Here is a 23,044-nt window from a genome sequence, read left to right on the forward strand (position 1 = left end):
AAGGGTGAGTAGGAATGGTTGTCCAGGAGAGAATTCAGGGAATGTGGGAATGGGGGCCCTGGTGAATTTTGAAGATATGTGGGTGCAGCAGCTACTAGTGAGTTTCAGAGCAGGTGGGAACAGTGATCCTGGTGAGTTTCAGGGTAGTTGGGAATTGTGGCCCTGGTAAGTTTCAGGGGAGGGTGGGAGCAGGAGCCCCAGTGAGTTTCAGGGTAATCTGGAAGAGAATGATCACAATAGAAATGAAATAAAATACCCAGTGTAGCCAGGAGCTTAAATGTTAACAACTTTTGTAATAAACATGAGAAATTCCGCAGATGCTGGAAATCAAAAGCAACACACACAACATGCTGAAGGAACTCAGCAGGCCAGGCAGCATCTATGGAGATGAATAAACAGTCAATGTTTCAGGTCAATCCTTTCTTCAGGACTAGAACGGTAGAGGGAGGGGATGGAGGATAGCTAGATAATGATAGGTGAAGCCAGGTAAGTAAAGGACTGGAGAGGAATGAATCTGACAGGAGAGGAAACTGAATCATAGGAGAAAGGGAAGGACGAGGGGACCCAGGGGAGGTGATAGGCAGATGAGAAGATGTAAGAGGCCAGAGTGAGGAACAGATGGAAAGGGGAGAGGGGATGGTAATTTTTTTTTACCGGAAGGAGAAATCGATATTCATGCCATCAGGTTGGATGTTACCCAGATGGAATAAGGTGTTCCTTCTCCACCCTGAGGATGGCCTTATCATGGCACAAGAGGAGCCCATGGACCGACACGTTGGAATGGAAGTGAGAGTTGGAATTAAAACATTTGGCCGCCGGGCAGTTCTGCTTTTGGCGAATGGAGCGGAGGTGCGCCACAAAGCAGTCCCACAATTTACGACGGGTCACACCAGTGTGAAGGAGACCGCATCGGGAGCACCGGACACAATAGACAACCCCAGCAGATTCACAGGTGAAGTGTTGCCTCACCTGGAAGGACTGTTTGGAGCCGTGAATGGAGGTGAGGGAGAAGGTAACCAGCTACACGACACACACACACACACACACAATGCCGGAGGAATTCAGCATGTCAGGGCAGCATCTGTGGAGGGGAATAGACATATATTTCGGGCTGTCACCCTTCATCAGGACTAAGGGAAGGGGCAGTAGTCAAAGTAAGAAGGTTGGGGAGGGGAAGGAGTACAAGCTGGCAGGTGATAGATGAAGCCAGTTGAGAGGAAAGTTGGGTGGCAGAGGGACGATGAAGTGAGGAGCTGGGATGGGATAGGTAAAAGAGGTAAAGGGTTGAAGAAGAAGGAAACTAATAGGAAAGGATGGTGGAAAATGTAAGAAAGGGAAGGAGGGGAGGAGCCAGATGGAGGTGTTGGGTAGGTGAGGAAAAGAGAAGGGGTCAGAAGGTTGAAGGGAAAAAGAGGGAAGTGGCGGGGGGGGGGGCTGGGTAGAAATTACCAGAAGTTAGATAAATTGATGTTAGGAAACCAGCAGTCTGAGTATGCCCCCTACCAAATGGCCAACAAGTAATTTATTTGTGTAGCATTTTACACAAATGCTGGTGTACTAACATGGTTTGATCTTTGCATGGAAAGTAAAATGTTTTTCTGCAATGAAAGCTGTCATTGCATTATTGAGAGAAACCTTTGGGAGTTCTATGTACAATTTTAGGCTATGTAAATGCCCAATCAAAGCCCACTGATAAATAGAAACATGAGAGATTCTCAGATGCTGGAAATCCAAGACTCTTCATTAAGACTATAGAATCAAGCAGAAAAACCCTTTGTACCCATTGATACAAAGTTAACATTGGTAGTCAACTATCCCAGGAATGGCGTATATAGAAATGGAGACCCTCATACAGTTAGAATAGTTGAGATTTCTTCATAAAGTTTGATTTTGATTTTAACATTTACTGTAAGTTTGGGTTCGATTTCAACATTTAAGAGAAATGTGGAGAATGGACGTGAAAGCACAGAGGAACATCTGAAGAAATTTCTGAAACGCTCATTTGCTACTGTCATTACTGCATGGTCGGGAATCTTTCGGAGGGTAGGCCTCAAAATCCCCGGCTTTGCCTGCTGTTGGCGACCGAGGTTGAGGTCGAATCGTTCAGACAGAGATGGCGCTCAGTACTTGGTGTTGGAGAGCTGATCAGAGCTCAAAGTTTTCAGATGACTCAGAGTCGGATTGTGGTCGGCATGGCAGGGAGAGTTTTTCTTCCTTCTCCCGTCTGCGTGAGATGTGGGACATTTGAGAGACTTTGAACTTTTACTGTGCTCGTGGACTTCTTCATCAAGTTATGGTATTGTTGCACTGTTGTAACTATATGTTATAATTATGTGGTTTTGTCAGTTTTTTCAGTCTTGGTCTGTCCTGTGTTTTGTGATATCACACCGGAAGAAATATTGTATCATTTCTTAATGCATGCATTACTAAATGACAATAAAAGAGGACTACATGTGTCATTATCTAAAAAAAAGTACATGGATAGAAGGGATATGGTCTAGGTGCAGGTCGATAGGACTAGGCAGATTAATAGGTCAGCATAATGTAGATGCGCCGAAGAGCCTGTTTCAGTGCTGTAGTTTTCTATAACTCTCTAAAGGAGGGGTAATGCATATTGGAAAAGGTTTCATGAATGATATTTCTGGTATTGGAATATTCAGTACCAAACCTTGCTAGAAAAGTGGTGAAGCTTGAATTCTACCCCAATAGTGGTCTCCTTTCTTTCACTTTACAAAGGACCTAATATTGCCTTCTGGAACCCTGGGTATAAAGAATCTTAATCCCTGTCTCCACTTTATCGGCAAAGCAACCAGAGCCAAATCTGCACTCAGTGGCCACTTTATTAGGTACACCAGATTGCTAATGCAAATATCTAATCAGCCAATCATGTGGCAGCAACTTAATGCATAAAAGCATGCATACATGGTCAGAAGATTCAGTTGTTGTTCAGACCAAACATCAGAATGGGGAAGAAACTTGATCTAAGTGACTTTGACCATGGAATGATTGTTGGTGCCAGATGGGGTGGTTTGAGTATCTCAGAAACTGCTGATCTCTAAAGAGTTTCATAAACAACAATCTCTAGAGTTTACAGGGAATGGTGTGAAAAACAAAAAAAAAATCCAATGAACAGTAGTTCTGTGGGCAAAAATGCCTTGTTAATGAGATAGTTCAGAGGACAATGGCCAGACTGGTTCAAGCTGACAGGAGGGTGTGTGTGTGTGTGTAGCTTCTGTCGGTCGTGGTCGACCATGGGTACTGCGCCTCTGGTAGTCACTGGTTTGTCGAGCAGCATCGACTGTGGCTATTGAGACCGATCCTGGAACGGCAGGCTCTGCCAGAGCTACACGAGCAAAGACTTTGCCAAGGGAGATACCCATGTAGTTGTTGCAGTCGCTCCTCTCACCCTTGTTCTTGTACAAAGTGACGATTTTGGAATCACGTATATCCTGTGGTATGGCTCCTTCCTTCCAGCACTGACGGAGGACCTCATGTAAAGGTTGGAGGAGTGAGCTCTTTCAGTGTTTGATCAGGTCTGGAGGAATCCCATCATTGCCAGGAGCTTTCCCTGGGGCCAGACTGTCAATTGCCTTGCTGAGGTCCTCAATGGTTGGTTCAGAGTCGAGTTCATCCATGACTGGTAGACAATCGATGGCTGAGCTAACAACAACATTTTCCCTCGAGTAGAGCTCCGAGTAGTGTTCTACCCAGCGTTCCATCTGCTTGCTTTTATCGGTGATTATTTCACCGCTGGATGACAGTAAGTCAAATAACCACGTGTTACAACAGTGGTGTGCAGAAGAGCATCTCTGAATACACAACACATCAAACCTTGAAATGGATGGGCTTCAGCAGCAGAAGACCATGAACATACCTTCACTGGCCACTTGATTAAGAACAAGGTACCGAATAAAGTGGCCATTGGGGGTATATTATATATAAGGTCCTTTCTGTTTGATTGTTTACATATTTAATTTTCTAGCCACTAGTACATTGGAAAAAGAACAGATTCACTCTACACCAATGACACTTGTTGCTGATTTTTTTTCATAGAAATCCCTGTTGAAAAAACCTGGTAATGAACATCTCTCTCTAACACCATAGACAGGAAGGGATCTTTCTGTGTGGGGAAAACCACCGATGTTAACACTGTAGGACAGGGTAGATTGGAAGTCCCATTTTATATTGTGTATTCCATTGGGCTTGCTCTTATTAATCTTTCCATCTTATGCTCCGACGGCAGAAGTTTGATAAACAACAAGGTAAGTAATAACTTTCGAGTTATTTAAGGACTTTCCACTACCTAACGGAAGCAGTCACCTGTTTATTTTAAACAACTGAACTGGCTTGTTTTAAATGTTAATTGTTAGGGCGAAGATGATCAGAGCAGTCAATGGTAACACAATAATGTTAACTGATGTAAATCCCATAGCAATATTGAATCTAAAAGCCCTTTTAAAAATATATTCATTTTGGGACAAAAGGCCAGCAATTGTTGCCCTTCTGAAGACAATGCGGAACTATCTGAACTGTTGCAATCTTTTTGGTGAAGGTTCTTCCACAGTGCTGTTGGGCAAGGAGCTCCAAGACTTAAACCCGGCAATGACAGCTGAGATACAGTAAAATTGCAGTTGACAGGATGAGTTGCAACATAAAAAGGCAGACAAAGAGCGTGAATACAGAATTGAAGGTGTTAGATTTTAAAGCACACAGTATATGGAAAAAGGTAGACGAACGTGCAGCACAGTTGCAGATTGACATGTGTGTTGTAGGCATCACTGAATCATGGCTGAAAGAAGATTACAGCTGGGAGCTTAATGTCCAAGGATACACATTGTATCGAAAAGACAGACAGGAAGGCAGAGTAGGCAGCATTGCTCTATTGGTAAAAAATTAAATCAAGTCATTAGAAAAAGGTGACATAGGGTTGGAAGCTATTGAGTCATTGTGGATAGAGCTAAGGAACCGCAAGGGTAAAAAGACCCTGGACGAAGTTGTATACAGACCCCCAAACAGTAGTAAGGATTTGGTCTATAAATTACAACAGGAGATAGAAAATACATGCCAAAGGGGCAATGCTACAATAGTCTTGGGGGATTTCAATGCACAGGTAGATCGGGAAAATCAATTTGGTGCGGGATTCCAGGGGGTGATGTTTCCAGAGTGCCTATGAGTTGGCTTTTTAGAGCAGCTCATGGTTAAGCCCTCTAGGGGATCAGCTATACTGGATTGGGTGTTGTGCAATGAACCAGAATTGATTAGAGAGCTTAAAGTAAAAGAACCCTTAGGGGAAAGTGATCACTGCACACTTCACCCTGAAATCTGAGAAACAGAACATAGAAGCCAAAGAGAGGGTAAATAATAGAGCAAAAATTAGTGGAAAATTAGAGGATTGGGATGCTTTTAAAAACCAACAGAAGGCAACTTAAAAGTCATTAAAATGGTAAAGATGGAATACAAAAGTAAGCTAGCCAGTAATATTAAAGAGGATACCAAAAGTTTCTTCAGATATGTAAAGTGTAAAAGAGAGGCGAGCGTGGATATTGGCCCACTGGAAAATGATGATGGAGAGGTAGGAATGGGGAACAATGAAATGGCAGATGAACTGAAGAAGAATTTTGCATTAGTCTTCACTGTGGAAGACACCAGTAGTACGGTGGAAGTTCCAGGTGTCAGGGATCATGAAGTGTGTGAAGTTACCATAACTAGACAGAAGTGGTGTTCCACAGGGGTCCGTGTTGGGGCCACTTCTTTTTACATTGTACATGAACGATTTGGATTATCGAATAGATGGCTTTGTGGCTGAGTTTGCTGATGATACGAAGATAGGTGGAGGGACCAGTAGTGCTGAGGAAACAGAGAGTCTGCAGAGAGACTTGGATAGATTGGAAGAATGGGCAAAGAAGTGGCAAATGAAATACAATGTTGGAAAGTGTATGGTTATGCACTTTGGCAGAAGAAATAAACGTGCAGACTATTATTTAAATGGGAAAGAACTCAAAGTTCTGAGATGCAAGAGGACTTGGGAGTCCTCGTACAGGATACCCTTAAGGTTAACCTCCAGGTTGAGTCGGTGGTGAAGAAGGCGAATGCAATGTTGGCATTCATTTCAAGAGGAATAGAGTATAGGAGCAGGGATTTGATGTTGAGGCTCTATAAGGCGCTGGTGAGACCTCACTTGGAGTACTGTGGGCAGTTTTGGTCTCCTTATTTAAGAAAGGATGTGCTGACGTTGGAGAGGGTACAGAGAAGATTCACGAGAATGATTCCGGGAATGAGAGAGTTAACATATGAGGGACGTTTGTCCGCTTTTGGACTATATTCCTTGGAGTTTAGAAGAACGAGGGGAGACCTCGTAGAAACATTTCAAATGTTGAAAGGCATGGACAGAGTGGATGTGGCAAAGTTGTTTCCCATGATGGGGGAGTCTAGTACGAGAGGACATGACTTAAGGATTGAAGGGCGCCCATTCAGAACAGAAATGCAAAGAAATTTTTTTAGTCAGAGGGTGGTGAATCTACGGAATTTGTTGCCATGGGCAGCAGTGGAGGCCAAGTCATTGGGTGTATTTAAGGCAGAGATTGATAGATAACTGAGTAGCCAGGGCATCAAAGGTTATGGTGAGAAGGCGGGGGAGTGGGACTAAATGGGAGAATGGATCAGCTCATGGTAAAATGGCGGAGCAAACTCGATGGGCCGAATGGCTGACTTCTGCTCCTTTGTCTTATGGTCTTATGGTCTAAGGTTCTTGGGAAACTGGAAGATCTGAAAGTAGATAAGTCACCTGCACCAGATGGTGTACACTCCAGGGTTCTGAACGAGATGGCTGAAGAGATTGTGGAAGCATTAGTAAAGATCTTCAAAGAACCACTAGATTCTGTTATGGCTCTGGAGAATTGGAAAATTGCAAATATCACTCCACTTTTCAAGAAGGGCGAGAGACAGAAGAAAGGAAACTATAGGCCAATTAGTCTGACCTCAGTGGTTGGAATGGTGTTGGAGTCAATTATTAAGGATAAGGTCTCATCAGGGTACTTGGAGGCACATGATAAAATAGGCCATAGCCAGCATGGTTTCCTCAAGGGAAAATTTTGCCTGACAAATCTGCTGGAATTATTTGAAGAAATATCAAGCAGGATAGACAGAGATGAATTGATTGATGTTGTGTACTTGGATTTTCAGAAGGCCTTTGACAATGAGCCTCATGTGAGGCTGCTTAACAAGCTATGAACACATGGTATTACAGGATTGATTGTAGCATGGATAAAGCGGTGGCTGATTGTCAGGAGGCAAATAAAAATAGCCTTTTCTGATTGGCTGCTGGTGATGTCGAGTGTTCCAAAGGGGTATGTGTTGGGATCGATTCTTTTTACATTGTGTCAATGATTTGGATGATGGAATTGATGCCTTTGTTGCAAAATTGCAGATGATATGAAGATATGTGGAAGGGCAGGTAGTTTTGAGGAAGTAGAGAGGCTACAGAAGAACTTAGATTAGGAGCATGGGCAAAGATATGCAGATAGAATACAGTGTCAGGAAATGTATGGTCATGCACTTTGGTAGAAGAAATAAAAGGGTGACTATTTTCTAGATGCAGAGTAAATACAGAAATCTCAGGTTGAGTCTGTGTTGAGGAAGGCAAGTGCACTGTTAGCATTCTTTTCAAGAGGACTGGAATATAAAAGCAAGGATGTAATGTTGAGACTTTATAAAGCACTGGTGAGGCCTCACTTGGAGTATTGTGAGCAGTTTTAGGCCCCTTATCTTAGAAAGGATGTACTGAAACTGGAGAAGGTTCAAAGGAGGTTCACAAAAACAATTCCAGGATTGAACAGCTTGTCACATGAAGAGCGTCTGATGGCTCTGGGCCTGTATTCACCAGGATTCAAAAGAATGGGGGGTGACCTCATTGAAACCTATTGAATGGAGAAAGGCATTGATAGAGTGGATGTGGAGAGGTTGTTTCCAATGATGGGAGAGTCCAACACCAGAGGACATACCCTCAGAATAGAGGAGCATCCATTTAGAACGGGGATAAGGAGGAGTTTCTTTTGCCAGAGAGTGGTGAATCTGTGGAATTTGTTGTCACGGGCAGCTGTGGAGGCCAAGTCTTTATGTACAGTTAAGAGAGTGATTGATAGATTCTTGATTGTTCAGGGCATTAGGGATGCGGGGAGAAGGCAGGAGATTGGGGCCGAGAGGAAAATTGGTTCAGCCATGATGAAACGGCAGAGCAGACTTTAGTGGCCTAATTCTGCTCCTATAACTTATGGTCTTATAATATTTCCAAATCAGGCAGGCGACGCTAGCAAATTAGACTTCACCCTCAGCTGAACACTTTTCAAGCTTCAGGGTCAAATGTGACTCTGTGGGATCCCATGTAGGGAGCCCTGCAGGTGGCAGTGCTCTTGTTGCCTTTGTCCTGTGGGAGAGTTTGAATCAGAGTCACCTTATTATCAGTGACGTATGTCATGAAATTTGTTGTTTTATGGCAATGCAAGCCATAAAAATTACTACATGTTGAGCATCCCTTATCCAAAATGCTTGGGGACAGAAGTAGATAGATAAATATAGAAACATAGAAAACCTACAGCCCAATACAGGCCCTTCACCCCACAATGCTGTGCCGAACATGTACTTGCTTTAGAAATTACCGAGGGTTACCCATAGCCCTCTATTTTTCTAAGCTCCATGTACATATCCAGTAGTCTAATAAAACGCCCTATTGTATCTGCCTCCACCACCGTTGCTGGCAGCCCATTCCATGCACTCACCACTCTCTGCGTAAAAAAACTTACCCCCGACATCTCCTCTGTACCTGCTTCCAAGCATCTTAAAACTGTGCCCTCTCATGTTGGTCATTTCAGCCCTGGGAAAAAGCCTCTGACTATCCACACAATCAATGCCTCTCATCATCTTATGCACCTCTATCAGGTCACCTCTCATCCTCCGTCGCTCCAAGGAGAAAAGGCTGAGTTCACTCAACCTATTCTCATAGGGCATGCTCACCAATCCAGCCAACATCCTTGTAAGTCTCCTCTGCATCCTTTCTATAGTTTCCACATCCTTCCTGTAATGAGGTGACCAGAACTAAGCACAGTACTCCAAGTGGGATCTGACCAAGCTGCAACATTACCTCTCGGCTCTTAAACTCAATCCCACGGGTGATGAAGGCCAATGCACCATATGCCTTCTTAACTACACAGTCAACCTGCACAGCAGCTTTCAGTGTCCTATGGACTTGGACCCCAAGATCGCTCTGATCCTCCACATTGCCAAGAGTCTTACCATTAATACTATATTCTGCCATCATATTTGACCTACCAAAATGAACCACCTCACACTTATCTGGGTTGAACTCCATCTGCCACTTCTCAGCCCAGTTTTCCATCCTATCGATGTCCTGCTGTAACCTCTGGCAGCCCTCCACACTATCCACAACACCCCCAACCTTTGTGTCATGAACAAATTTACTAACACATTCCTCCATTTCCTCATCCAGGTCAGTTATAAAAATCATGAAGAGAAGAGGTTCCAGAACAGATCCCTGAGGCACACCACTGGTCACCAAACTCCATGCAGAATATGACACATCCACAACCTCTCTTTGTCTTCTGTGGGCAAGCCAATTCTGGATCCACGAAGCAGGATCCCCTTGGATCCCATGCCTCCTTACTTTCTCAATAAGCCTTATATGGGGTACCTTTTCAAATGCCTTGCTGAAATCCATATACACTACATCTATGGCTCTACCTTCATCAATGTGTTTAGTCACATCCTCAAAAAATTCAAATAGGCTCGTAAGGCACGACCTACCTTTGACAAATCTATGCTAACTATTCCTAATCCTATTACGCCTCTCCAAATGTTCATAAATCCTGCCTCTCAGGATCTTTTCCATCAAATGACCAACCACTGAAGTAAGACTCACTGGTCTATAATTTCCTGGGCTATCTCTATTCTCTTTCTTGAATAACATCTGCAACCCTCCAATCCTCTGGAACCTCTCCCTCCCCACCAATGATGTAATGATCATTGCCAAAGGATCAGCAATCTCATTCCCTTGGCTCCCACAGTAGCCTGGGCTACATCTTGTCTGGTTCTAGTGACTTATCCAACTTGATGCTTTCCAAAAGCTCCAGCACGTCCTCTTTCTTAACGTCTATATGCTCAAGCTTTTCAGTCCGCTGTAAGTCATCCCTACAATCGCCAAGGTTCTTTTCTGTAGTGAATACTGAAGCAGAGTATTCATTAAGTACCTTCGCTGTCTCCTTTGGTTCTATACACACTTTTTCACTATCACACTTGATTTGTCCTATTCTCTCACATCTTGTTCTCTTGCTCTTCACATACTTGTGGAATGCCTTGGGGTTTTCCTTAATCCTGTTCAGCAAGGCCTTCTCATGGCCCCTTCTGGCTCTCCTAATTTCATTCTTAAGCTCCTTCCTGCCAGCCTTATAATCTTCTAGATCTCTATCATTACCTACGTAGTTTTTTGAACCTTTCGTAAGCTTTTCTTTTTGACTAGATTTTCAACAGCCTTTGTACACCACGGTTCCTGTACCCTACCATCCTTTCCCTGTCTCTTTGGAACGTACCTATGCAGAAAGTCATGCAAATATCCCCTGAACATTTGCCACATTTCTGCTGAACACTTCCCTGAGAACGTCTGTTTCCAATTGATACTTCCAAGTTCCTGCCTGATAGCATCATATTTCCCCTTACTCCAATTAAACGCTTTTCTAACTTGTCTGCTCCTATCCCTCTCCAATGCTGTGGTAAAGGAGGTAGAATTATGATCACTATCTCCAAAATGCTCTCCCACTGAGAGACCTGACACCTGACCAGATACATTTCCCAGTACCAGATCAAGTATAGCCTCTCTTCTTGTCAGCTTATCTACATATTATGGCAAGAAACCTTCCTGAACACACCTAACAAACTCCACCCCATTTAATCCCCTTGATCTAGGAAGATGCCAATCGATATTGGGGAAATTAAAATCTCCCACCACGACAACCCTGTTATTGTTGCACCTTTCCAGAATCTGCCACCCTATCTGCTCCTCGATGTCACTGTTACTATTAGGTGGTCTATAAAAAACACCCAGTAGAGTTATTGACCCTTGCTATTCCTAACTTCCACCCACAGAGACTCAGTCGATAGTTCCTCCATGACTTCCTCCTTTTCTGCAGCCGTGACACTATCTCTGATCAGCAGTGCCATGCCCCCACCTCTTTTCCCACCCTCCCTGTCCTTTCTGAAACATCTAAAGCCTGGCGCACTAAGTAGCTATTTCTGCCCCTAAACCATCTAACTCTCTGTAATGGCCACAACATCATAGCTACAAGTACTGATCCAGGCTCTAAACTCACCCACCTTGTTCACGATGCTTCTTGCATTAAAAGAGACACATTTCAAACCATCAGTCTAAGCATATCCCTTCTCTATCACCTGCCTATCCCCCCGCCCTTACACTGTCAACAAGATTTCTTGATTTGTGAGCCAACCGCCCATTTCTCTGTCTCTTCAGTTTGGTTCCCACCCCCCAGCAATTCTAGTTAAAACTCTCCCCAGTAGCTTTAACAAACCTCCCTGCCAGGATACTGATCCCCCTTGGATTCAAGTGTAACCCGTCCTTTTACTACAGGTCACGCCTGTCCCAAAAGAGGTCCCAATGATCCAGAAAACTGAATCCCTGCCCCCTGCTCCAATCCCTCAGCCACGCATTTATCCTCCACCTCACTCTATTCCTGTTCTCACTGTCGTGTGGGACAGGATGTAATCCTGAGATTACTACCTTTGAGTCCTGCTTCTCAACTTCCTTCCTAATTGCCTGTAGTCTGTTTTCAGGACCTCCTCCCTTTTCCTACCTATGTCGTTGGTACCAATATGTACCACGACCTGTGGCTGTTCACCTTCCCACTTCAGGATATTGTGGATGTGATCAGAAACATCCCGGACCCTGGCACTTGGGAGGCAAACTACCATCCACATTTCTTTCCTGTGTCCACAGAATTGCCTGGCTGACCCCTAACTATAGAGTCCCCTGTCACTGCTGCCACCCTCTTCCTTTCCCTACCCTTCTGAGCCACAGGGCTACACTCTGTGCCAGAGGCGCGACCACAGTTGCTTCCCCCAGGTAGGTCATTCCCCCTCCCCCCCCCCCAACAGTACTCAAACAGGAGTAGTTATTGTTAAGGGGACAGCCACTGGGGTACTCTCTTGTATCTGACACTTGCTCTTCCCTCTCCTGACTGTTACCCACTTGTCTGTCTCCCAAGCCCCAGTGTGACTATATGCCTATAGCTCCTCTCTATCACCTCTAAATATTATCTAAATAGATACTTTATTGATCTCAAAGGAAATTACAGTGTCACAGTAGCATTACAAGTGCACAGATATACAAATATACACGTATTAGAAGAGAAGTAAGAAAGAATAAAAAATAGGTTACTTCAAGCAGTCCGACAGGAGGGGATCATCGCTTCCCCAGCTGTAGGTTGACTCATTATAGAGCCTAATGGCTGAAGGTAAGAATGACCTCATCTGGCGCTCTTTGGAGCAGCACAGTTGTCTTAGTCTATTACCAAAAGTGCTCCTCTGTTCAGCCAAGGTGACATGCAGAGGGTGAGAAACGTCGTCCAGAATTGCTAGGATTTTCCGTAGGGTCCTTTGTTCTACCACAGCCTCCAGTGAGTCCAGTTTGACTCCTATAACAGAGCCAGCCTTTCTAATCAGTTTATTGAGCATGTTGACCCATGTTGGTGCTATTGCCCCAGCACACCACCGCAGAAGATAACACTGGCGACAACAGACAGGTAGAACATGTGAAGGAGAGGCCTGCATCCTCCAAAGGACCTCAGTCTCCTCAGGAAGTAGCAGTGACTCTGGCCCTTATATACAGCCTCTGTGTTGCTGCTCCACTAAGTCTGTCATCCAGGTGCAACCCCAGGTACTTGTAGGTCCTCGTCACATCCACGTCCTCACCATCGGGGAGCAGTGCAGGCTTAGTCTTCTTAAGTCCATCACCATCTCCTTTGTCTTACTGATGTTGAGCTGCAGATGATTCAGCTTGCACCATTTGACAAAGTCCTCCACCTGGGCCCTGTATTCATCCTCCCATCCTCCCTTTATACACCCAACTATTGCTGAATCAGCAGAGAATTTCTGCAGGTGACATGAGTCAGTGTCGTATCTAAAGTCTGAAGGCACTTGAGAAATAAAAAAAAAACTTGATCCTCACCCTCCTGCCCTGCTTATCCAAATTGTTTGGATTTCGGAATTTGGAATACTTGCACCTATGTAATGAGATGCCTTGGGCATGGAGCCAAGTCAAAACACGAAATCCATTTACATTACATATACAGCTTGTGTTCAGCTGGTGTGAAGCTGTCAGGGTGATTCGTCCGCAGTCAGAGCACAGTCTGATGTGATGGAGCTGAGTCCTCCAACGACTGCTGGAGTTGATTGACTGCCGACAACTGTGTCTATTACCGGGTTCCAACACTGCCATTGGCTTCATATCTGCCATCAATTTCAACAGCAACTATAATGGGAGGGGACAGTCTAGCATAATATTTTAATAATTTTGTGCGTGAAACAATTACCTTCAATTTTCAGTTCGTTGGGATAGATTTTTGCTTGTTTCATGATCAGCATACCGTTAAATTGCTTATGTTCATTCCGATGCCGATGAATCCATTCTTTCAATACACGATCAAGTTCTTCATTTTTCGCTTCATGCAGTGATTTTCTATTTTTCATTAATTTCTGTTCATTACATGTGTGAGGCCACTTCTCCAAGGTGGCTGTGGGGTGCAGAGGCCTACACATTGCCTGGGACCCTTCCCAGCGCCTTGTGGAATTATGGAAACATAGAAAACCTACAGCACAATACAGGCCCTTCGGCCCACAAAGTTGTGCCGAACATGCCCTTACCTTAGAAATTGCCTGGGGTTACCCATAGCCCTCTATTTTTCTGAGCTCCATGTATCTATCCAGGAGTCTCTTAAAAGACCCTATCGTATCTGCCTCCACCACCGTCACCAGCAGCCCATTCCATGCAAGATATTTATTTATTGAATACAGCATAGAACAGGCCTTTCTGGCCCTTTTGAGCTGCACCACCCAGCAATCCCTGATTTAATCCTAGCCTAATCACGGGACAATTTACAATAACCAATTTACCTACCAACATGTACGTCTTTGTATTGTGGGAGGAAACCAGAGCACCCAGAGGAAACCCACGTGAGAACATACGAACTCCTTACAGGCAGCAGTGGGAATTGAACTCAGGTCTCTGGTGTTTTGAAGTTTTGTGCTAATCACTAAGCTACTGTGTCGCCCCAAACTTTCCATTTGGGACATCATGTCAGCACTCAGAAAATTCATATTTCTTAGGTTTTTGCATTTTGGAATCTCAGATAAGGGGTACTCAACCTGCGTAAGTTCAAATAATAAATTGTGCAGAAGTGGAATAGCAAGGTTTCTGAACGTTACCTCGCTATCTTTGCTCTCTTGCACTAATTTAATTTTTTATATACTGTACATTTTGTATTGGAATTTATAGTGTATTTCATGGACTGTACTTGATTGTTGCTGCAAAGTAACAATTTTTATGTCATATGTCATTGATAATAAGCCTGATTCTGACTCTGATAATGTACTGCTCAAAGGTTCACGAGCTGTTCAGAAATTGGATGGTGGAAGGGAGCTAAATTGGTAAATTGGTTTATTGTAGTCACATGTTATATTTGTGACTGCAATGATATGTGGACACAGGATACACTGAAGCCACTGTGTAGCAATGGTGCAGGGAATTATTTTTAGGATAGCGGATGGGTTGCCAATCAAGTGGACTGCTTTGTCCCAGATGGATTCGAGCTTATTAAGAGATGTTGGTGCTGCATTCATCCAGACAAGTGGAGAGTATCCATCAAGATGTTTATGTGTAGTTTTTCATGAATTCTTTTGTATTTCTTTAGTTTCCTATTAACATCTGCAAGAAAATGAATCTCAAGGTAGTATATGGTGACACATGCCAAGTGGTTAAGGCATTGGACTAGCTACCTGAAGGTCATGAGTTCGAGCCCCAGCCGAGGGAACATGCTGTGTCCTTGAGCAAGGCACTTATTCACACATTGCTCTGCGACGAAATTAGTGCCAAGCTGTATGGGTCCTAATGCCTTTCCCGTGGACAATATTGGTGTTGTGGAGAGGGGAGACTTGCAGCATGGGCAACTGCTGGTCTTCCATACAACCTTGCCCAGGCCTGCGCCCTGGAGAGTGAAGACTTTCCAGGCGCAGATCCAAGGTCTCGCAAGACTAACGGATGCTTTTTGCTAGGGTAAATGTGGGGAGGGGAAAGGTTGATGCTTTGTTGCTGCTTGTGCATGGGAAGGGGAGAGGGGTCTTTGTTTTTCCTGCCACTCATTCTTTAGGGTTTGGGGTTTTTTCTGTTTTGTGGATGACTGTTGAGAGCAAGAATTTGCATTTTATATATTGGTTTATATTGTATACATTCTCTGATATTAAATGGAACCATTGAATCGTATACTGTAAATTCGATGGGCCAAATGGCTTAATTCTGCATCTATGTCTTATGGTCCATGATCTTATATTTGTGCTTTGATGATAAATTTACTTTGACTTTGACATTTCTCCTGGCTTGTATCTTGTGGATGTTGACATGACCATGAGGTATCAGGATGTGGGCCACTCAACACTAATTCATAATTAACAAAGAAGGGGAATAATACTAGCACAACTAATGCATGTTAGAGTGCAACTCTAGATCTTTTTGGGTTGAGTATTCTTCAAGAGCAGCTACAAGATACAGCGGGAAAGAATAAAGTTAGCTCTTCAGTACATGCTGCAAAGGACTGGCTAAGGTTTTATCTGCTACTTGGCAATGCAGAATCTATAATTGCTGATTGTCCCAATTAACTATTATAAATATCTACCTGAATCATCTAGAAGTTACTAGATGCTTTTAATTGGAATTAATTCACCAAAGGTGGTATCACCAAGAAGTATCCTTGTGTTACAATCTGGCTCATACAGTCATTGAATCATAGAGAGGTACAGCATAGAAACAGGCTCTTTGGTCAATTAAACCCATACTAATCATCATACCCAGCTCCACCAATCTGACTTTGATCCCACTTTATTCTCCTCATATTCCCATCAATTCCCCTTGATACTACCTCTCACCTACACACTAGTAATAATTTGCAATGGCCAATTAAGCTATCAACCTGCACTCTTTCGAACAGAGGAGGCTCCTGATAATCAAATTGGACAGGTCACCAAAGCTTAGAATAAAGGTTCAACTTTAAGGTAAGTAAAATTTGGAAAACAACCTCTTCTTCCGAGATCTTCAACATTCACTTTAAGGATCACAAGCTTAGTTGAAACAACATGTGCCCAATATGATATTGAATCTTGAAACAGTTGCTGGCTCCTGATTATCATATTCAAACGACCAAATGCCTGTTACTGTTGGGCAACCTAGATGAATTAAAGCCCCTTGGCTCATAATGATGCCTGTCAATCCTCAGGATCATATCTGACACTGAAGATCCAATCTAGTATTTAGTATCCCGCTTCATCTTTCATCTTCTTCTATAGTTTCTGATAATACTTTATCACTTGCTCTAACCTATTAGCCACATTTTCCATTTTCATATACTATATACTGTAGGCTTCAAAACTGCCATTTTACTTTCTTAAAGCTGTTTGATTCATGGAAATAGACACATAGTGGCCACTTTATTAGTTACACCTGAACACGTGCTTGTTAATGCAAATATCCAATCAGCCAATCATGTGGCAGCAATTCAGTGCATAAAAGCATGCAGACATGCCAAGAGGTTCAGTTTTTGTTTGGAACAAACATTAGAATGGGAAATAAATGTGAGCTAAGTTACTTTGACCATCGAATGATCGGTGGTGCCATACATCGTGGTTTGAGTATCTCAGAAATGTCTGATCTCCAGGGATTTTCATGCACAACAGAATCAGAATCAGGTTTAGTATCACTGGCATATGTTGTTATGTTTGTTGTTATTTTGTAGCAGTGGTACATTGCAATACATAGTACTGTGCAAAAGTCTTAGGCACATAAATATCTACAGTAGCTAGGGTGCCCAAGACTTTTGCACATTACTGTATTTGTCCACGTGGAGCGGAGAGCTTTGTAAATGTGGCAAGAGCAAAGGATGTTGGGAATGGGGAGGGTGGTGCGCCACAGTGGGGGTGTGGGACAGGTGGCAGAAAAGGAGTGCCTGGGGTGGGGTGGGCGTGGTGTTGGTGTAGACACACCCAGCTCTGAGACACCAGGTAAGGGTCATTTGAGTTCAAACAATTGGTTTATTGATCATTACAGAATGTCTCTCTGGTGCTTCCCACTCCCTCCCATCCCCCTTCCCCTTTTCCCAACCATGATTCCCCTCTCCCTGCCCCCTTCCCACTCTCAGTCCTCAATAGAGACCCATATCAGAATCAAGTTTATCATCACTCACATGTGTCATGAAATGTGTGTTTTTTATGTGGCAACAGTACAGCGCAATACATAAAATTACTACAGTGCTGTGCTGAAGACTTCTGTACAGTACTGTAATAATAAAAATTATAAATTATGGTAAGTATATATAAAAAGTAAAATTATACTAAATAAGTAGTAGAAAAAGAGAGGGAAAATACTGAGGTAATGTTCATGGGTTCATTGTCCGCTTGAAGCAATGAGAAGAGGCCATGTCCTGAGTGTTTGGGGTCCTTAATGATGGATGCTGCCTCTCTGAAGCATCACCTCTTGAAGGTGTCATGGATACTGGGAGGCATCCTGTTTGAAAGTCACTCACTTTTCACCCATAACATTCTGGTCAAATCACCATGGAAGACGCATGAATGCAGGATTTAGGAACAGTGTCATGTCTGATCTCATTGCATCTGCTCCAGTTTGTCTACTGTCACAACAGATCAACAGCAGATGTGATTTCTCTGGCTCTTCACTCTGCTCTGGAACACCTGGACAACAGGAATTTGTACGTACTGTATGTCTGGCTACTGTTCATTGATTAAAATTTACTGTTCATTGATTAAAGTTTAGCATTTAACACAATCATCCCATCCAAACTCATCATCAAACTCTAAGATCTGGGCCTCTGTACCTCCTGCAACTGAATACATGATATCCTCATTAGCAGACCTAGGTTCAAGAACATTTATTTCCCTTTATCCATTCAGTTCTTGAACAGACCAGCAAAACCCTAATCACCTTTACAGTTTAGTAGGACTGACTGATGACACTGTTCACTTTGCTCTAAAATTGACTTTTTTGTTCTAATGTTTTTTACTTGTAAAAATAATACATAATCTGTGTTTTTATGTCAATGCTACTTATGGTGCTGTGTGCATGTGATGCTGCTCTTGCATTAGTACATACATGACCTTGCATGTATAAAATTGACTTTGACTTTGTAAACTGAAATGTGCATTCCTGGCAACCAGTGATAACTTTACACCTTTCGCTTACCAAGAGTCCTTGCCTTTGCTTTAAAAAGACTCCATGAACTTTGCTTCCACCATTCTTTGAGGAAGAGCGATCCAAAGACTCATGAGCACTGTGAGGAAAAGCTTCTCTTCATCTCTGTCTTCAATGGGCAACACTTTATTTTCAAAGCAGAGACACAGAGACTGCAGGTACTAGAACCTGGAGCAGCACAGACAATGCTGATGAACTCAGCAGGCCAGGCAGCATCTACAGATGAAAACGGAGTCCAGATGAAGGGTCTTGATCTGAAATGTTGACTGTTTCTCTCCATAGAAGCTACCTGACCCTTTGAGATGCTCCAGTATCTTGTGTATTTCACCTTATTCTTAACAACCGCCAGTGCTAATTTTTTTCTGCAAGATGAAACTTCCTCTCCTTATCCACCCCAACAAAATCCCTCAGGATCTTGTATGTCATATCAAGAGAAGCTAAGCAGATTGGGTCTGTGTTCTTTGAAGTTGGGAAGAATCAGAGGTAAATGATTGAAATTGAGGGAAACGGGATAGATATTGGAATTTTTTATTTAGGGAGAAAATTTCAAATGAGGAGACATTGTTTCAAGATAAGGAATTGGATTGACAACAGGTTGGTGCACAGAAAACAAAAAGTTGGTATAAATGGATTCTTTACAAGCTGAAGTAATAGAGTACCCACGGATTGGCCCTTGGCATTTAATTGTTTACTACTTATATTAGTGACCCGGAGGAGGGAACAGAAAGTTTCTAAGTTTGCTGATAATATGGAAGTAGTTAGAAGGACACTTTATGCTGAGGACAATGGGTGAAAACCTGGCAAATGGAATTGAATGAGGTCATGCATTTCAGTAAGAGCAGATTATTATCCCAATGGAAAGAGACTGCAAGTTCAGAGAGATGGGGTTATTCTTAGTGCATGAATCACAAGAAGTTAGTAGGCAGGTCCAACAAATAGTTAAGAAGGCAAACAACATGTTGACCTTTAATAGGAAGGATTTGGAGTGCAGAGTAGTTTTAGTACGGTTGTATAGGGTGTGGATGAGGCCACACCTGGATTACTGTGCCCAGATTTTGTCACCTCACCTAAAAAAGTGATATTGGAAGCAGTACAAAAGAGATTCACTGTGATGGCAGAGATTTACTAACAAGTGAAAAAGTACAAACAGTTTGGGTTTGTACTTCATGGGTTTAGGAGAATTATTCAAAACGTAAAATACCCGAAAGAGAAACACACGAAACCGCAGATGCTGGAATCTGTGTAAGTCTCTCCCTGCCAGTACATAGCTTCTCCAGTAGCAAGCCTCATGTAATGCCTCCTCGCTGACGACACATGGAAACTGCTTCTTTCGGACTCAGGCTGAACTACAGAGGACGGGGAGGAGGTCTGGCCCCTGCACATGTAGCACGCAGGCTCACCGGTGTGTGGGCACGCCCTGGTGCTCATGAACCAGATCCCCAGCTATGGGTAAATAGCCCCACTGCTTGTGGGCACACTCGGGAGAGACGAAGGCTAAGGGAGTAAACCCAGACCGGAAATCCGGAGTGGAGCCCCTAAGGCGACTGGAAGTGACTAAACATCCTGCTGTCAGCTCCTGCAGCCAATCTGGTGCCAAACGTATTGCTTCACTTTCCTTTGGACTACACTGGTGATGCTGAGAGGGGGATCTTGATGATAGGGCATCCCAGGATCTCCTACCTTCCACCCAGGCTTGACCCATTGCGCACACCCATTGTCCTTCAAGACAGATGGATGCTGAAAACTGGTAGTGGAGAATTTGAATCCACTTATCACCTTCCAACCTCTGTCTCTACCTCATCCCACCCCCCCCCCCAACCATCTGGCTCCATCTGTCTATTTTTTATTCCATATCTGTTTCCATCTATCACTCATCACTCTGTCTCTATCCTCCCTCTCCTTCACCTGGTTCCATCATCCCCTATGTCACCTGCCAGCCACGATCTCACTGTCCCTCCCCACCTCTTTCTAATAGCCATCTTCCCTGGACACACTCTGAGTCCTGATGCAGGGCCATGGTCTGAAATGTCCGCCATCCCTTTGCCTCCACAGAGAGTGCTGGACCTACTGAGATCTTCCAGCAAGGTCCTAAAAGGGACTGGGCAGCATCGATGTTGAGTTGTTTTCACTAATGAGAGAGTCTCAAACAACGGGACGTTTAGGGGCATGGAATAAAGTTGTAGGTAGGCGTATGGATAATAGAAAATGGAGGGCAATGTATGGTTTATCTTGGAGCAGGTTCAAAGGTTGACACAAGGTTATGTGCCAAAAGGCCTGCACCGTGTTGTAATTGTCTATGTTGTGTGTCTGTAGGTGAAAAATAAGTGGCCTGTCATTGAAAACTGGGATGTGTGGAAACTTTCAAATATGGCGATACCCCGGAATTCACTGCCCCCAAGGATGGTGGAGACCAGATCATTAGATATATTTAACAGAGTACAGCAGGGGAAGGCCATTTGGCCCTTGACATCTGTGCCAACCAGGATGCCCGTTAAGGTGGTGACGGATAAATATTTGAAAGATTGAGGAGTTGTGTTATGGGGGCAGGCACTGAAGCGGAGCTGTATCCTGGGGTAGATCAGCCTTGATCACACTGGATGGCAAGGCAGGCTTGACGGATGTGTCTGTCCAGTCCAAGCACTTATCTTCTTGTGTTGGTCATTTAGAATTTAGCCGTGTAGAAATTTTTGCTCAAAGAGGGTAGCAAATCTCTCAAATTCTCTTCCTCAGAGAGTTATGGAGGTTAGATCTTTGGGAGTATTCAGAACGTAGGTAGCTGATTTTTGAAGGATCTGGGAACTGAGGATTAGGCACAGGGGAAGAGCAGAAGGCTGAGGTAGATTAGTTAAGATCATACTGAATGGCAGGGCAAGTTTAAGGGCTGCTGCTTCTGTTTTCTAAAATCACAGTCTTTTGCTTCTCTAAACTCCAGCAGGTACGCCTAACCTGCCAAACTTTCCTTGTAATACAAACTATACATTCCAGTTATTAGAATGGAATAGAGTCGTAGACCACCACAGCGCAGAAACAGGCTCTTTGGCCCACCTAGTCCATGCTGAACTATCAATCTGCTTAGTCCATTTGACCTGTACCAGGACCATAGCTCTCCATGCCCCTCCCATCTGTATACCTATCCAAATTTCTTTTAAATATTGAAATCCTTACCTGCATCCATCACTGGTAGCTCATTCTACACCCTCATCATTCTCTGAGTGAAGACGTTCCCCTGAAACATAGAAACATAGAAAATAGGTGCAGGAGTAGGCCTTTTGGCCCTTCGAGCCTGCACCGCCATTCATTACGATCATGGCTGATCATCCAGCTCAGACCCCTATACCTGCCTTCTCTCCATACCCCCTGATCCCTTTAGCCACAAGGGCCTTATCTAACTCCCTCTTAAATATAGCCAATGAACTGGCCTCAACTGTTTCCTGTGGCAGAGAATTCCACAGATTCACCACTCTCTGTGTGAAGAAGTTTTTCCTCATCTCGGTCCTAAAAGGCTTCCCCTTTATCCTCAAACTGTGACCCCTCGTTCTGGACTTCCCCAACATCGGGAACAATCTTCCTGCATCTAGCCTGTTCAATCCCTTTAGAATTTTATACGTTTCAATCAGATCCCCCCTCAATCTTCTAAATTCCAGAGAGTATAAGCCTAGTCAATCCAGTCTTTCATCATATGAAAGTCCTACCATCCCAGGAATCGATCTGATGAACCTTCTTTGTACCCCCTCTATGGCAAACATTTCACCTTTCATCCTTAAGCTATAACCTCTAGTTCTAGTGTCACCCAAGTTCAGAGGAAAAAGCCTGCTTGCATTTATCCTATTTTTACCCCTTATAATTTTGTATAAATCTATCAGATCTCCTCTCATTCTCCTGTGCTCCAGGGAGCAAAGGCCTAAGCTATCCCTATAATTCGGGTCCTCAAGCCTATTAATCCTGTACAAATGTCTCTGAACCACATTGGCATTCTCCTTCAAATTGGGAGGCTGGTACTGTACATAACAGTCCAGATGTAGTCACATCATCGTCCTCCATAACTGAGCAATGACCCTCTTTCTCATGAATTCATCTCCCGTAACAATACACAATAGAACATAGAATAGTACAGCACAGTACAGGCACTTCGGCCCACAATGTTGTGCCGACCCTCAAACCCTGCCTCCCATATAAACTCCCAATAACATTCTGTTTCCCAGTTACCTGCTGTACCTGCATGCCGTTCGGCAAACCCCTCGCATGTAATTTATAATCAATATTTTTCTGAAAAATACTCGGACATTCTCAGTGGTAACACCAAATTAGCAATATACAACGGGCTTTTCCTTTAAGATATTTGGAGTCAGATTAAACTCGAGAAATTCTTAATTATCAGAATCTGATTTTCAGAATCAGGTTTATTATCACCGGCATGTGTGGTGAAATTTGTTAACTTAGCAGCAGCAATTCAACGCAATACATAATATAGAAGAGAAAAAATAAGTAAATCAATTA

Source organism: Mobula hypostoma, chromosome 7 (assembly GCF_963921235.1).
Source record: "Mobula hypostoma chromosome 7, sMobHyp1.1, whole genome shotgun sequence".
NCBI lineage: Eukaryota > Metazoa > Chordata > Chondrichthyes > Myliobatiformes > Myliobatidae > Mobula > Mobula hypostoma.